Source organism: Felis catus, chromosome F1, assembly GCF_018350175.1.
Source record: "Felis catus isolate Fca126 chromosome F1, F.catus_Fca126_mat1.0, whole genome shotgun sequence".
Lineage (NCBI taxonomy): Eukaryota > Metazoa > Chordata > Mammalia > Carnivora > Felidae > Felis > Felis catus.
The window spans coordinates 45,291,236-45,301,679 of NC_058384.1; the positions used below are offsets into that span (position 1 = coordinate 45,291,236).

Consider the following 10,444-nt stretch of genomic DNA (forward strand, 5'->3'; position numbering starts at 1 on the left):
GGGGGGCATTCAAGATGGGAACAGACAGGCAGATGGGGCCTTATGAGCTATGAGGGGAACTTGGTCTCATTGTGTGAAAAGTAGGAAGACATGAAGGGAGCAAAGGAAAGGGATTTAATTTCAGAAAGTCCCTATGCACACCTCACCTAGTTTCCTCATTATTAATATCTTACATTACCATGGTACATTGTAAAACCAACGAAGTAGCGTTATTAGCACTTTTTTATTAACTAAAGTCCAGACTTTATTTGGATTTTACCAAATTTTCCTTTGCATTTGGTTGCTATGTTCTTTAGTCTCCTCTGGTCTAGTCGTCATGTGTCCTTAGCTTCCTCTGGTCTGTTAGTATCTCGGACTTTGTTTTTCATGACCTTGACAGTCTTGAGGAATGATTAATGGTTTCCATTCTGGTTGCTATGTGGAAAATGGATTGTAAGAACAGAAATGTGAAAGTAGGAAGAACAGAACAATGCAATTGAAACTATAGGGATAAACTATCTCCTTTTGTATTAAGTCTTCCATACCCAAGGTATAACTTACAACACATCTCAATTCAAGAGCTCAGTAGCCATATGAGATAGCATAGCTGTAGAATACTGGAATTGGCATGCTCTAGAAATACCACTTTCCCAAAGAAACAACAAAAAACAATAACAAAAACCAAACCTTTTATTAAGAGTATAATATTTAAAAAATTTAGATATTCTAGAAAGTGATAACCAAAAAAATTCACTTCTGGCTTATTTAACAGGGTCAGGCACAGTGATTTTTACAACTCATGTTCTTTTAGAGACTCTATCAGTCCATTGGCATAAGACAATTAGTCTTTCCCTAGGGATAAGTCAATTTGACAGGAAGAAACTAGTACATGCCAGAATTCTAAAGCAATATGCTGTGGTTGGAGTCTACACTGTAAAAGTAAAAAAGAAGTGTGATGTAACATCTCTACAGAGAAGCAGGCTTCCATGTATGGAGTTTCTGCTTGGTTGAAAAAAGGAGAAAGGATCCAAACACATGTAGGGACATGAAGACCTCAAGTTTCAGACTGAGTATTAGAGAAGAGTGCCTCCATATGCAATAAAACTGAGAAGGCCCTCTATTCCCTGTTCTAAACGATCTTTCTTCCTATGATTAACAAATATAGATTACAGAACTTGAACTCTTATAGTAAAACAGAACTTGGCATGTGTACATCATGGTTGAATATATTCAACTCCAAAGGGTAATAGAGTAGTCCCTCTTTATCTGTGGGCGATATGTTCCAAGACCCACAGTAGATGCCTGAAATCACAAATAGTATTGAATGCTATACACATATTACGCTTTTTCCTGTACATATATAACTATGATAAAGTTTCATTTATAAATAAGGCATAGTAGAAGATTAGCAATAATAAGTAATACTAAAATAGAACAACTGTAACAATCTTCTGCATTAAAAGTTATGTGAAGGTGGGGCACCTGGCTGGCTCAGTCAGTAGAGAGAGCATGTGACTCTTGATCTCAGAGTTGTGAGTTCAAGTCCCATGTTGGCTGTGGAGCCTACCTAAAAAAATAATAATAAAATAAATAAGTTATGCTAATACGATCTATTTCTCTCAAAGTAGCTTACTGTACTGTACTCACCCTTCTTGTGATGATGTGTGATAACATGCCTACGTGACAAGATGAAGTGGAGTGAATAATGCAGGCATTGTCATAGAGCGCTAGGCTACCACTGACCTTCTGACAATATGTCAGAATGAGGATCATTTGCTTTTAGGACCACAGTTGGCCACATGCAACTGAAACTGGCTAAACTGAAACCATGGATAAGGGGGAATACTATATTATGAATTAATACTTGCAAGGAATCACAGCAAGTCATGTTACAGCAGTGGAGTAATAAAATGATGCAAATGGAATGGGGGGACAGTGAGTGATATACCAAGAGTAGAAGACCTAAAGAATTAGTCTTAACATCTTCTCAGAACTTTTTACATGGGTAAAGATTATTGAGGACCACTGAAAGTTTTTGTATTTGCAGAGTATCTTGATTACTGCATTGGAAATTAAAGCTAAGACATTTAAAATCTTAAATAATTTACTTAAATTAATAATATACCCACTACATTTTAATGTGAATAACATTTTTTTGTTTAGTAACTATATTTTTAAAGGTATAATGAGAAGAGTGGGATTGTTTTATGTTTTTGCAAACCTCTTGATTACTGGCTTAATAGAAAATAGCTAGATTTTCACGTTTGTTTCTTCCTTTACTCTGTTGCAATAAAGGTGTTATGCAATTTTTAAAAAAGTCTACTGAACAGTTGTAAGAGAATGAGAGTGAAAAACACTAATACTGTCTTAGTGTTATTCTGAAAATATTTTTGAGTTCGTGGGCCATCTGCAGAGGACTTCCAAGAATTCATTCATAAGCCACACTTTGAGAACTACAGGACTAAAGGAATTGATTGGTTGGGATGGATGGTTGTAGCTGCTGCTGCTGTTATTCTCACCAGATAAGACATTAACAAAGGTAAAAGTGGCGTTCCTCACCATTTTGGCCATAGCTTACCCTGTTCAAGACTACAACATTCCTTAAATACTGAAAGAAGAGAAAACACATCATATACCATATAGGCCAATTTGGATCTTTGACATTTTCACTTTATATTATTTATTTACCTAAATACTCTGAATTGTTCTTTCTACTAGCAGAAATTGTTAATATCCATTTTTATAAAAGAGCATAGTGAAGTTCAAGATGGTAAATAACTTTACTTGGCATGTACAACTAAATAATACCAGCGATGAATTCCCCAAGGCTATGTTTTTTCTATAGTATTTATGCCTTCCCCTTAAGTAATAATTATAAAATACAGCAATAATTAAGAATTATGGGAAAATGAAGATTAGCTGTGAACATAGTACAAATTGGGAAATGAAATGACTTGAAAAAAGTCTGTTGCAAGGAAGTTACAAATAAATAGGAGTCCTAGGTAAATGTGAGGAAAACAGACTTTTGTTTAAACTGCATAATAACAAAAATGTTAGTATCTACTGAATAAAACCAAGGCTTATAGGAAGAGTGTCTTCTGATTCAATTAAGCAATAGAGAATGGCAGACATCAGACACACTCTGTGGAATAAAGAGGCTTTGTTTTTGAGGAACTGAAGAAAGGAGGAAACTCAGAGGTTGTCAGCCTGAGGCATGGCTGCTGGAAGACATAGGCATAGACACTTGGGTGACCACAGTCATTACAAGGATTTTTAGAGTCAGCTCTGTGGCTGATCATGTATGCAATTCATATGAATTCTATTTCAGTAAACCTATAGATGTCTATAAATAGTTTTTATGAAGTTTTTTTTACATAAAATATAAGATTTAAAAGTGTATGGCTTATCTCATTTCATTTTCTTGCTGCCAGGTTCACTTTATTTCTGCATAAAATGGTGACACCTTGGGTTATTGGGTTAGTTTTTCCTTTGTAAATAACTCCAGTACTTTCCTCTGATAGGCAATTCAGATTATTACTTATGAGGGCCATCAAACTGCAGATGCATTTAGCTGCATCAAAAATAAAATACCCATTGCCTCATGATTCATGATATGTCCAGAGAGCTTAAATATTTTAGTGTGTATAATATATTTTGTCACTGTAAGTCACTTTCACAACTGACTGTGCAAAAAGTTATTAGCTGGTTGCCAATATTTTCTCAAATTTGAATTCACCTGCATGTCATTTGCCAAACTGTTTCTGAGGCTAAATAAGGAATTGCTATAATGTGTATAAGAATTAGAGTACATCTAATGTTACATCCAACTGAAATAAAACATGTCTATAAAGCTGGGGCTTTTGTTATCATCTTATAACCACACATGGCATAAAGATATTACTGTGTCACACTTATCTATCATCATAATAAAATTCATTTAATTCTCCATCCTGGAGATCAACTGATGGGGTAATCAAAGGCAAAGCAAAACTATCTGGGTTTATGTGGGAGCGAGATAGAAATTCAGCCCTTAGGACAATGGTATCTGCTAGGGATGTTTCAGTCCCTTTAAGGAGAGGAAGAGTGTACTGTTTATAGTCCAAGGGAATCATCAGTTTAATTATCATGTCTATTAGTTTCCTACTGGCACTGTAACAAATTACCACAAGCTTACTGGCTTAAAACAACACAGATCTGTAGGTGCCTGGGTGGCTTAATCGGTTAAGCGTTCGACTCTTGATTTTGGTTCAGATCAAGATCTCATGATTTGTGGAATCAAGCCCCAGATCGGGCTCTTCACTGGCAGCACGGAGCCTGCTTGGGATTCTCTCTACCTCTCTCTGCCCCTCCCCCACTCTCTCTCTCCACAACACGAATTTGTTATCTTACAGTTCTGGAAGTCAGGAGTCAAAAATGAGTCTTAGAGGTTAAAATCAAGGTGTGTGTTCCTCCTCAAGGCTGCAGGGGAAAATCCGTGTCCTTGCTTTTCCTAGTGGTAGAGGCTGCCTGCATTTTCTGGCTCATGGCCCTTTCCTCATTATCAAGTACATCACTTCAACCTCTGCTTCCATTACCACAGCTCCTTTAACCTCTCTCTTAAGAGGACCCTTATGATTACATGGGACCCACTCAGGTGATCCAGGATAGTCTCACTATCTCATATGTAATCAGATTTGCAAAGTCCTTTTTGCCAGTTACAGTTACATAGTCCTGGATTGTGGGAATCAGAATGTGGACATATTTGGAAGCCATTACTCCATCTACCACACCAAGGGACTTGATTATCGACTCTGTCACACATAATTTAATGTGCCTATCAAAACTTTTTTGAATGCTTACGTTGCCAGGTACTTTGCCCTCAAGCAGCCTACAGTCAAGCCTCTTATGACAAGTCTAATGGATAATTCAGTTACTTTAATAGATATAACTAATAAGCATAGAGTGGTCTAGGAGCATATTGGAGAAGCAGTCGACCTAATCTGTGGGGCTTGCGAAGGCTTTCTGGAGGAGTCCACATCAAAAGGCAAAGGTGAAGGATAATTGGTAGGTGGTCAGTTAAATTGTATGTGGTGTAAGGGAGAGAAGCACCTGAATTCAACCGCTTAAGCTCCCATGTCTATCTGGCTTTAGACCCCCACATCCATCTAGGATCCACTGCTCCTAGCCTTGTTTTAGTCCCTCATGTCCTTCATAAAACCATTGACCATACAACCTATCTTAAAATTAATGCTTCACCATTATAACATCTCTTTTGCATCCACTCATAACTCCTTTACTTCTCGCCTCATTTTTTTCAAGTCTACAACATAATGTTTATTCCAATTTTGTGACATTTCGGTACTGTAGCTATGCTGCTAAGGCAGGCGAAAAGCATACACATATACTGACAATATCTCTTTAAATTTATAACCTTAAATCTTGAGTGGCTGGTAATGCCCCCTGGCAATCTGAGCACAGTCCCCCCAGTCCCATTTCTCTCCTGCTCTCCTGGGCAACTACCTCACATCTCCAGCTTTCCCCAGACTTCCACCAACTCTTTGTTTGTCAGCTGCTCACTCTGCCTTCTGTCTCACTGTGCCAATCAAAACAATTAGAAAAGAACTTCCACAGTCTTCCCTTACCACGTCTATCCACCTACCTACCATTCCTAGGCCTCAGAGTTTCAGGAACCATAATCTCATCTCCATTTTCTTTTATCACAGATAAACTGTACTTCCAAGTACAATCTTTCCACTTGTGTACAAACTCCCCCCTCCCCTTTCTAACCTCCTCAAGGACATCATTTCAGTGAACCTGGTAACTGTCTCTTGCACTGAAAAATTTTCTTTCTCCCTACTGGAACATTCCCATTAGCATACAAGCATCTTATTATTTCTCTTCTCTTAAAAATAAAAACTCTCTCTTGGTTTAATATTGCCCTCCAGCTATTAACTCATTTCTCTGCTTTCTTTTATGGTAATATTCCTCTAAAGAATACACATACTCCTCTCTCTCTTCCAAATCTCTCTTAAACTTATTCCAAATAGGGTTTTATTCTCCACACTCCAGTGAAATGGCTATGTAAAAATATTGCTAATATTTTAGTAATATAGCTCACACTAATATAACACTACCTTCCAAGCACTTTGTAAAACCATTTAGTAGCTAATCTAAACCACACAACAACCTGCAAGGCAGCTAGTAAAAAGTGGCATGGGGATAAAAATCCAGACAGATGCTTCTGAAGTCCTTCTTTTTAGCCACTACATTATATTGCTTCTCCAAATAACAAATAGCCTCCATATTATAAATAATTGGTCCTCATTTTATTTAACTTCTAACAGCATGTTAAAAATAATTTTTTTCCCCAGAAATTTGTCTTCCATTGGCTTCTGGGACTCCACATTCTGATTTTCCTCCTACTTTACTGGTTATAGCTCTCAAGAGGAACAGGTCAGATAAGCAGATAAAAAATGTCTGGTTCCTTGTCCTTAAGGGTGTGATATTTACTTATGCAAGAGGTAGACTGGTGAGCAAGTAATCTCTCCACAATGTTTAAAGAGAGATCAATTCAAAGTGCTGTGGTGTTTAGAACTAGAATTTACTAACTGTCCTGAGGTTACTTTTAAGGAGTGGTATTAAAGCTACATTTTCAAGTATAAGTAGAAGCCTGCCAAGTGGCAAAGGTGGGTAAGATTGTTCCAAACAGACTCAAAGCATGAGAATATAGAAACCTACATATGTTGAAAAATAATAAGTCTAATTTATTATTTTATCCCCGTTTCATTTGATTTTGAATATGTACACCTGAAAACTAGGCTAGCTTGCTAACAAAACAGCAACATGGAGTAGTGGTTCTTTTTAACTACTTTTCAGCCATATGCACATTCGTCTCATCTAGAGAAGTTTTAATAAATATTGTCACCCAGCCTGTGTCACAGTGGCTCATTCATTTAATTTCTCTGGGTTGGGAACCAGACACTGGCATTTTTGCTCCCCAGGTGAGTCCAGTCTGAGCCAGAGTTGTAAACCATTGTGCCAGAACATAAGCGAGGTGGGAAAGGATAGCTAGAAACCAAGTCTGGATGCCAGATCAAGTCCAGACCTAAAGGTCTTTTAGCTTGTCTTGAAGGATGAATTTAGTTCATCCTCTAGACGAAACCAAAGAAGTTTTTATGATGCAATTATGAATTTCATGATGGGATTAAATCAGTGCTCTCAGAACAAAAAAATAACTTTAGAGAATAGCGTAAAGTTGGTAGAAGGACCACTGTTGCAATACCATAGGCATAAGCCTCTTGTCCTAGTTCTCCCCAGGCCTACTATACTGTCTGGCTGATTTGCCAAGATGCCAAATGAGGATGATATTTAGGATGGTAACTGACTGGATGTACTGTTGAGAGAAAAGGTTAAAGATTTCTAACCTGTCTTAATATAAAGGTCTCATGATGTGTTTTATTGTGTTTTGAATTTGAATTTGTAAATTCTTGGCTTTATCTGGCAGCAAATTGGGGAAGCTAAGACAAATATATTGGAGTGGTTTGAAGCGATCAAATTGCTTCTAAGAGTTGTAGGATTAACTTTGTATTGAACATATGCATCTCCCATTGTTTCTTGCAAAGTTATGTTGGCCAACAGACCAGGTGATCTAGAGGTGTCCCCTGGGTGGCAGTTACAAAAACTGGGGCTTCAGATGAGTGTATAAGCTCTTTTCTGGGAGGTTCTGGCAAGCTGTAATGAGGCTGAGAAGAACACAAAGATGGTGTCCTGGCCTGTGTTCCCTGACAGCTTCTCAGTAGCCTCTAGATGTGTGGTAAACCTGACGTCTGTCTCTTAAGCTCCAGAACAAGTGAATGAACCTTTTTCACAGAAAGACTTGGGAGTATGTTTTAGTCTGTCTGTCTGTGTGGTGCCCTGGGGGTGGTAACCTGCCAAGAGCTGTGTCTCTGATTGTTACAGTTTCATGGGACCCAGAAATGCAAGCTCTCCCTAGCCAGCAAAGCCAGTCGATCAAGGAATATTCCCTGTATGGATCATGCATGCCCACTGGCTTTAACAAGGCAGAAGGACAGTATAGGACTGGGGTGTATCCACTGACTCTATAAAGGGAGAGAGAGAGAGTGCAAAAATGGTGCCCTCTGGCATCTCCACCCCGAGAGAGAATCCCGACAGGCACTTGTGCCTCTGGCAGATGCTTTAAGATTAGCAAATAAGTCTCCTTCATACATGGTCTAGACACTTTTCACATTGCTGCATTTGTGCTGGTCCTGGGGGTGAGTGAGTCTATGTATGAGCCCTTTAAGAGAAGTATTTTACTTCCCTACAAGCTTTGGGTCTCCTGAATGTGAGTCTTGTTGGTTTTCAAGCCAGTCACTTGGGGGTTCCTCTCTCCATTGCACATCCTAGGGGTTGGACTGCCTGATGTGGGGTGCAAACTCCTTGTTCTCAGGAAGAAGCTCTGAAATTTGTGAGATGCCCCTGATTGTGGGTCACTATACCATGGGTGGGGTTTTTGGTGAGACCACATTTAAGAAGTTTTGTTTGATTCTGGGGTCCCTGGGTAGCTCAGTCGATTAAGTGTCTGACTCTTGATTTCAGCTCAGGTAATGATCTCACTGTGTGGGATTAAGCCCCATGTCAGCCTCCATGATAATAGTGCAGAGCCAGCTTGGGATTTTCTCTCTCTCTTTCTCTCCCTCTCTTTTTCTCTCTGCCCCTTCCCTGCTCGTGCTCTCTGTCTCTCTCAAAATAAGTAAGTAAACATTTAAAAATTTTTTTAAAAGGTTTTGTATATTTTTAATTGGAGTTATATTGACTTTAATGTTTTATTACAAACTGGGACAAAATAAACAGGTTTCTATGTAAATTGCAACCACATTGAAGTTGTTATTTCTTTGAGATAATTCTCAAGTCACCTTGATTTAAGTTGTGTATTTCTCTGAACTCTTTGGTCATTAGTAAAGATTTAGTCTTTAGGTTTGTTTTCTCAAATGACAAATCACATCCAATGTGTGTGACATTTTACCAACTTACCTCTCAAGGAAATTCTCATTTTTAAATTTGTTTTTGTTATTTGTTAACGTTTATTTATTTTTGAGAGAGAGAGAGAGAGACAGAGCATGAGCAGGGGAGGGGCAGAGAGAGAGAGAGAGGGAGACACACAGAATCTGAAGCAGGCTCTGGGCTTAGAGCTGTCAGCACAGAGTCTGACATGGGACTGGAACTTGTGAACTGCGAGATCATGACCTGATCCAAAGTTGGACCCTTAAGCAACTGAGTCACCCAGCTGCCCCCCTTATTTTTAAATTTGTTCAAGAACATCACTAAAATTAGTTTTACTTACATTGGCTTCTTGGACTCAGTGTGATCTTGCTGCTACATCTGATATCTTTGATGCTTACCTGTGATTTTCATAATCATTATGTCTATGCAACTACCCCTTTTACCTGTGATACTCTGCATGCACAGGTACTTTGGTTAGAAAGAAAGCTTCCCAGGTTCAGTCCCATTTTTCAATATGCGATTACTGAACAGCTTTATAATAACCTCTGAGCCAGTCTTCAAGGACATAAGGAATTTTTATGACTGACTTGGAGTAATCTTAAGTAGGATTCTGAGTTTCTTCCCACATGAAATCCTGAAATTCAAGGTTAATATCATATATATATGCTATTAATATATTAATATATATAATATTAATATATATAATATTAATATACGTTATATATAATATATATATAATATACATATTAATATTATATATATATTAGTTACCTATTGATGCCCAAAAAGTTACTCTAACAATGGATTCAAGGTTAATATTAAACTTAACTTTTGTATTGGTTATCTACTGATGGCCAATAACTTAAAACAACAGAAACCACTTACTACTTTGCATTGTTCCTGTAGATTAGAATTAAGATTCTATAAGAGTAGTGTAGTGGGTTGTTCTGGCTCAGAGTGTTTCATGAGGTGGCAGTCAAGATGTTGGCCACGGCTATAATTAACAACACTTGACTGAGGCTGCAGGCAACACTTGTAAAATAGCTCACTCATATGGCTATTTGCAGGAGGCTTTAGTTTCTACCCAGCTATTGATACAAAGCCTCAGTTCCTCATCATTTGGGCCCCTCCATAAGTCTTCTTGAGTGACCTCATGACATAGTAACCTGTTTCCCCCAGAGCAGTGGTTTGAGAGCATACAAAAGCAGAAACACAATGTCTTTTATGACCTATCCTAAAAGTGACACTCATCATTTCTGCAATATCCAGTTGCTTACATAGGTCAGATGTATTCAGTATGGAAAGAGATTATAAGAGAAATGAATGCCAAGCAGTCAGAATCATTGGGGGTGATTTTGAAGTCTGGCTACCACAGCATATAAACCAGGTTAGAGTCCTTTTAAAAGCCTCACTATATTATTGGGAAAAAAATAAAAGTATATATCCACCAATCAATAATACTACTTTTCTCAATTTGGGGGGA

The 10,444-nt window shown here is 38.0% G+C and overlaps 1 long non-coding RNA gene across 1 annotated transcript; it reads right to left on the minus strand.

Annotated features, from left to right (window-relative positions):
* Positions 1-212: 212 nt before the first annotated feature.
* Positions 213-10,113, minus strand: LOC123382899. Its single transcript, XR_006592037.1, has 3 exons — positions 9,847-10,113; positions 1,462-1,546; positions 213-414 (listed from the first exon to the last, which is right to left on the minus strand). It is a non-coding gene; the product is annotated as an uncharacterized LOC123382899 (long non-coding RNA).
* Positions 10,114-10,444: the final 331 nt, after the last annotated feature.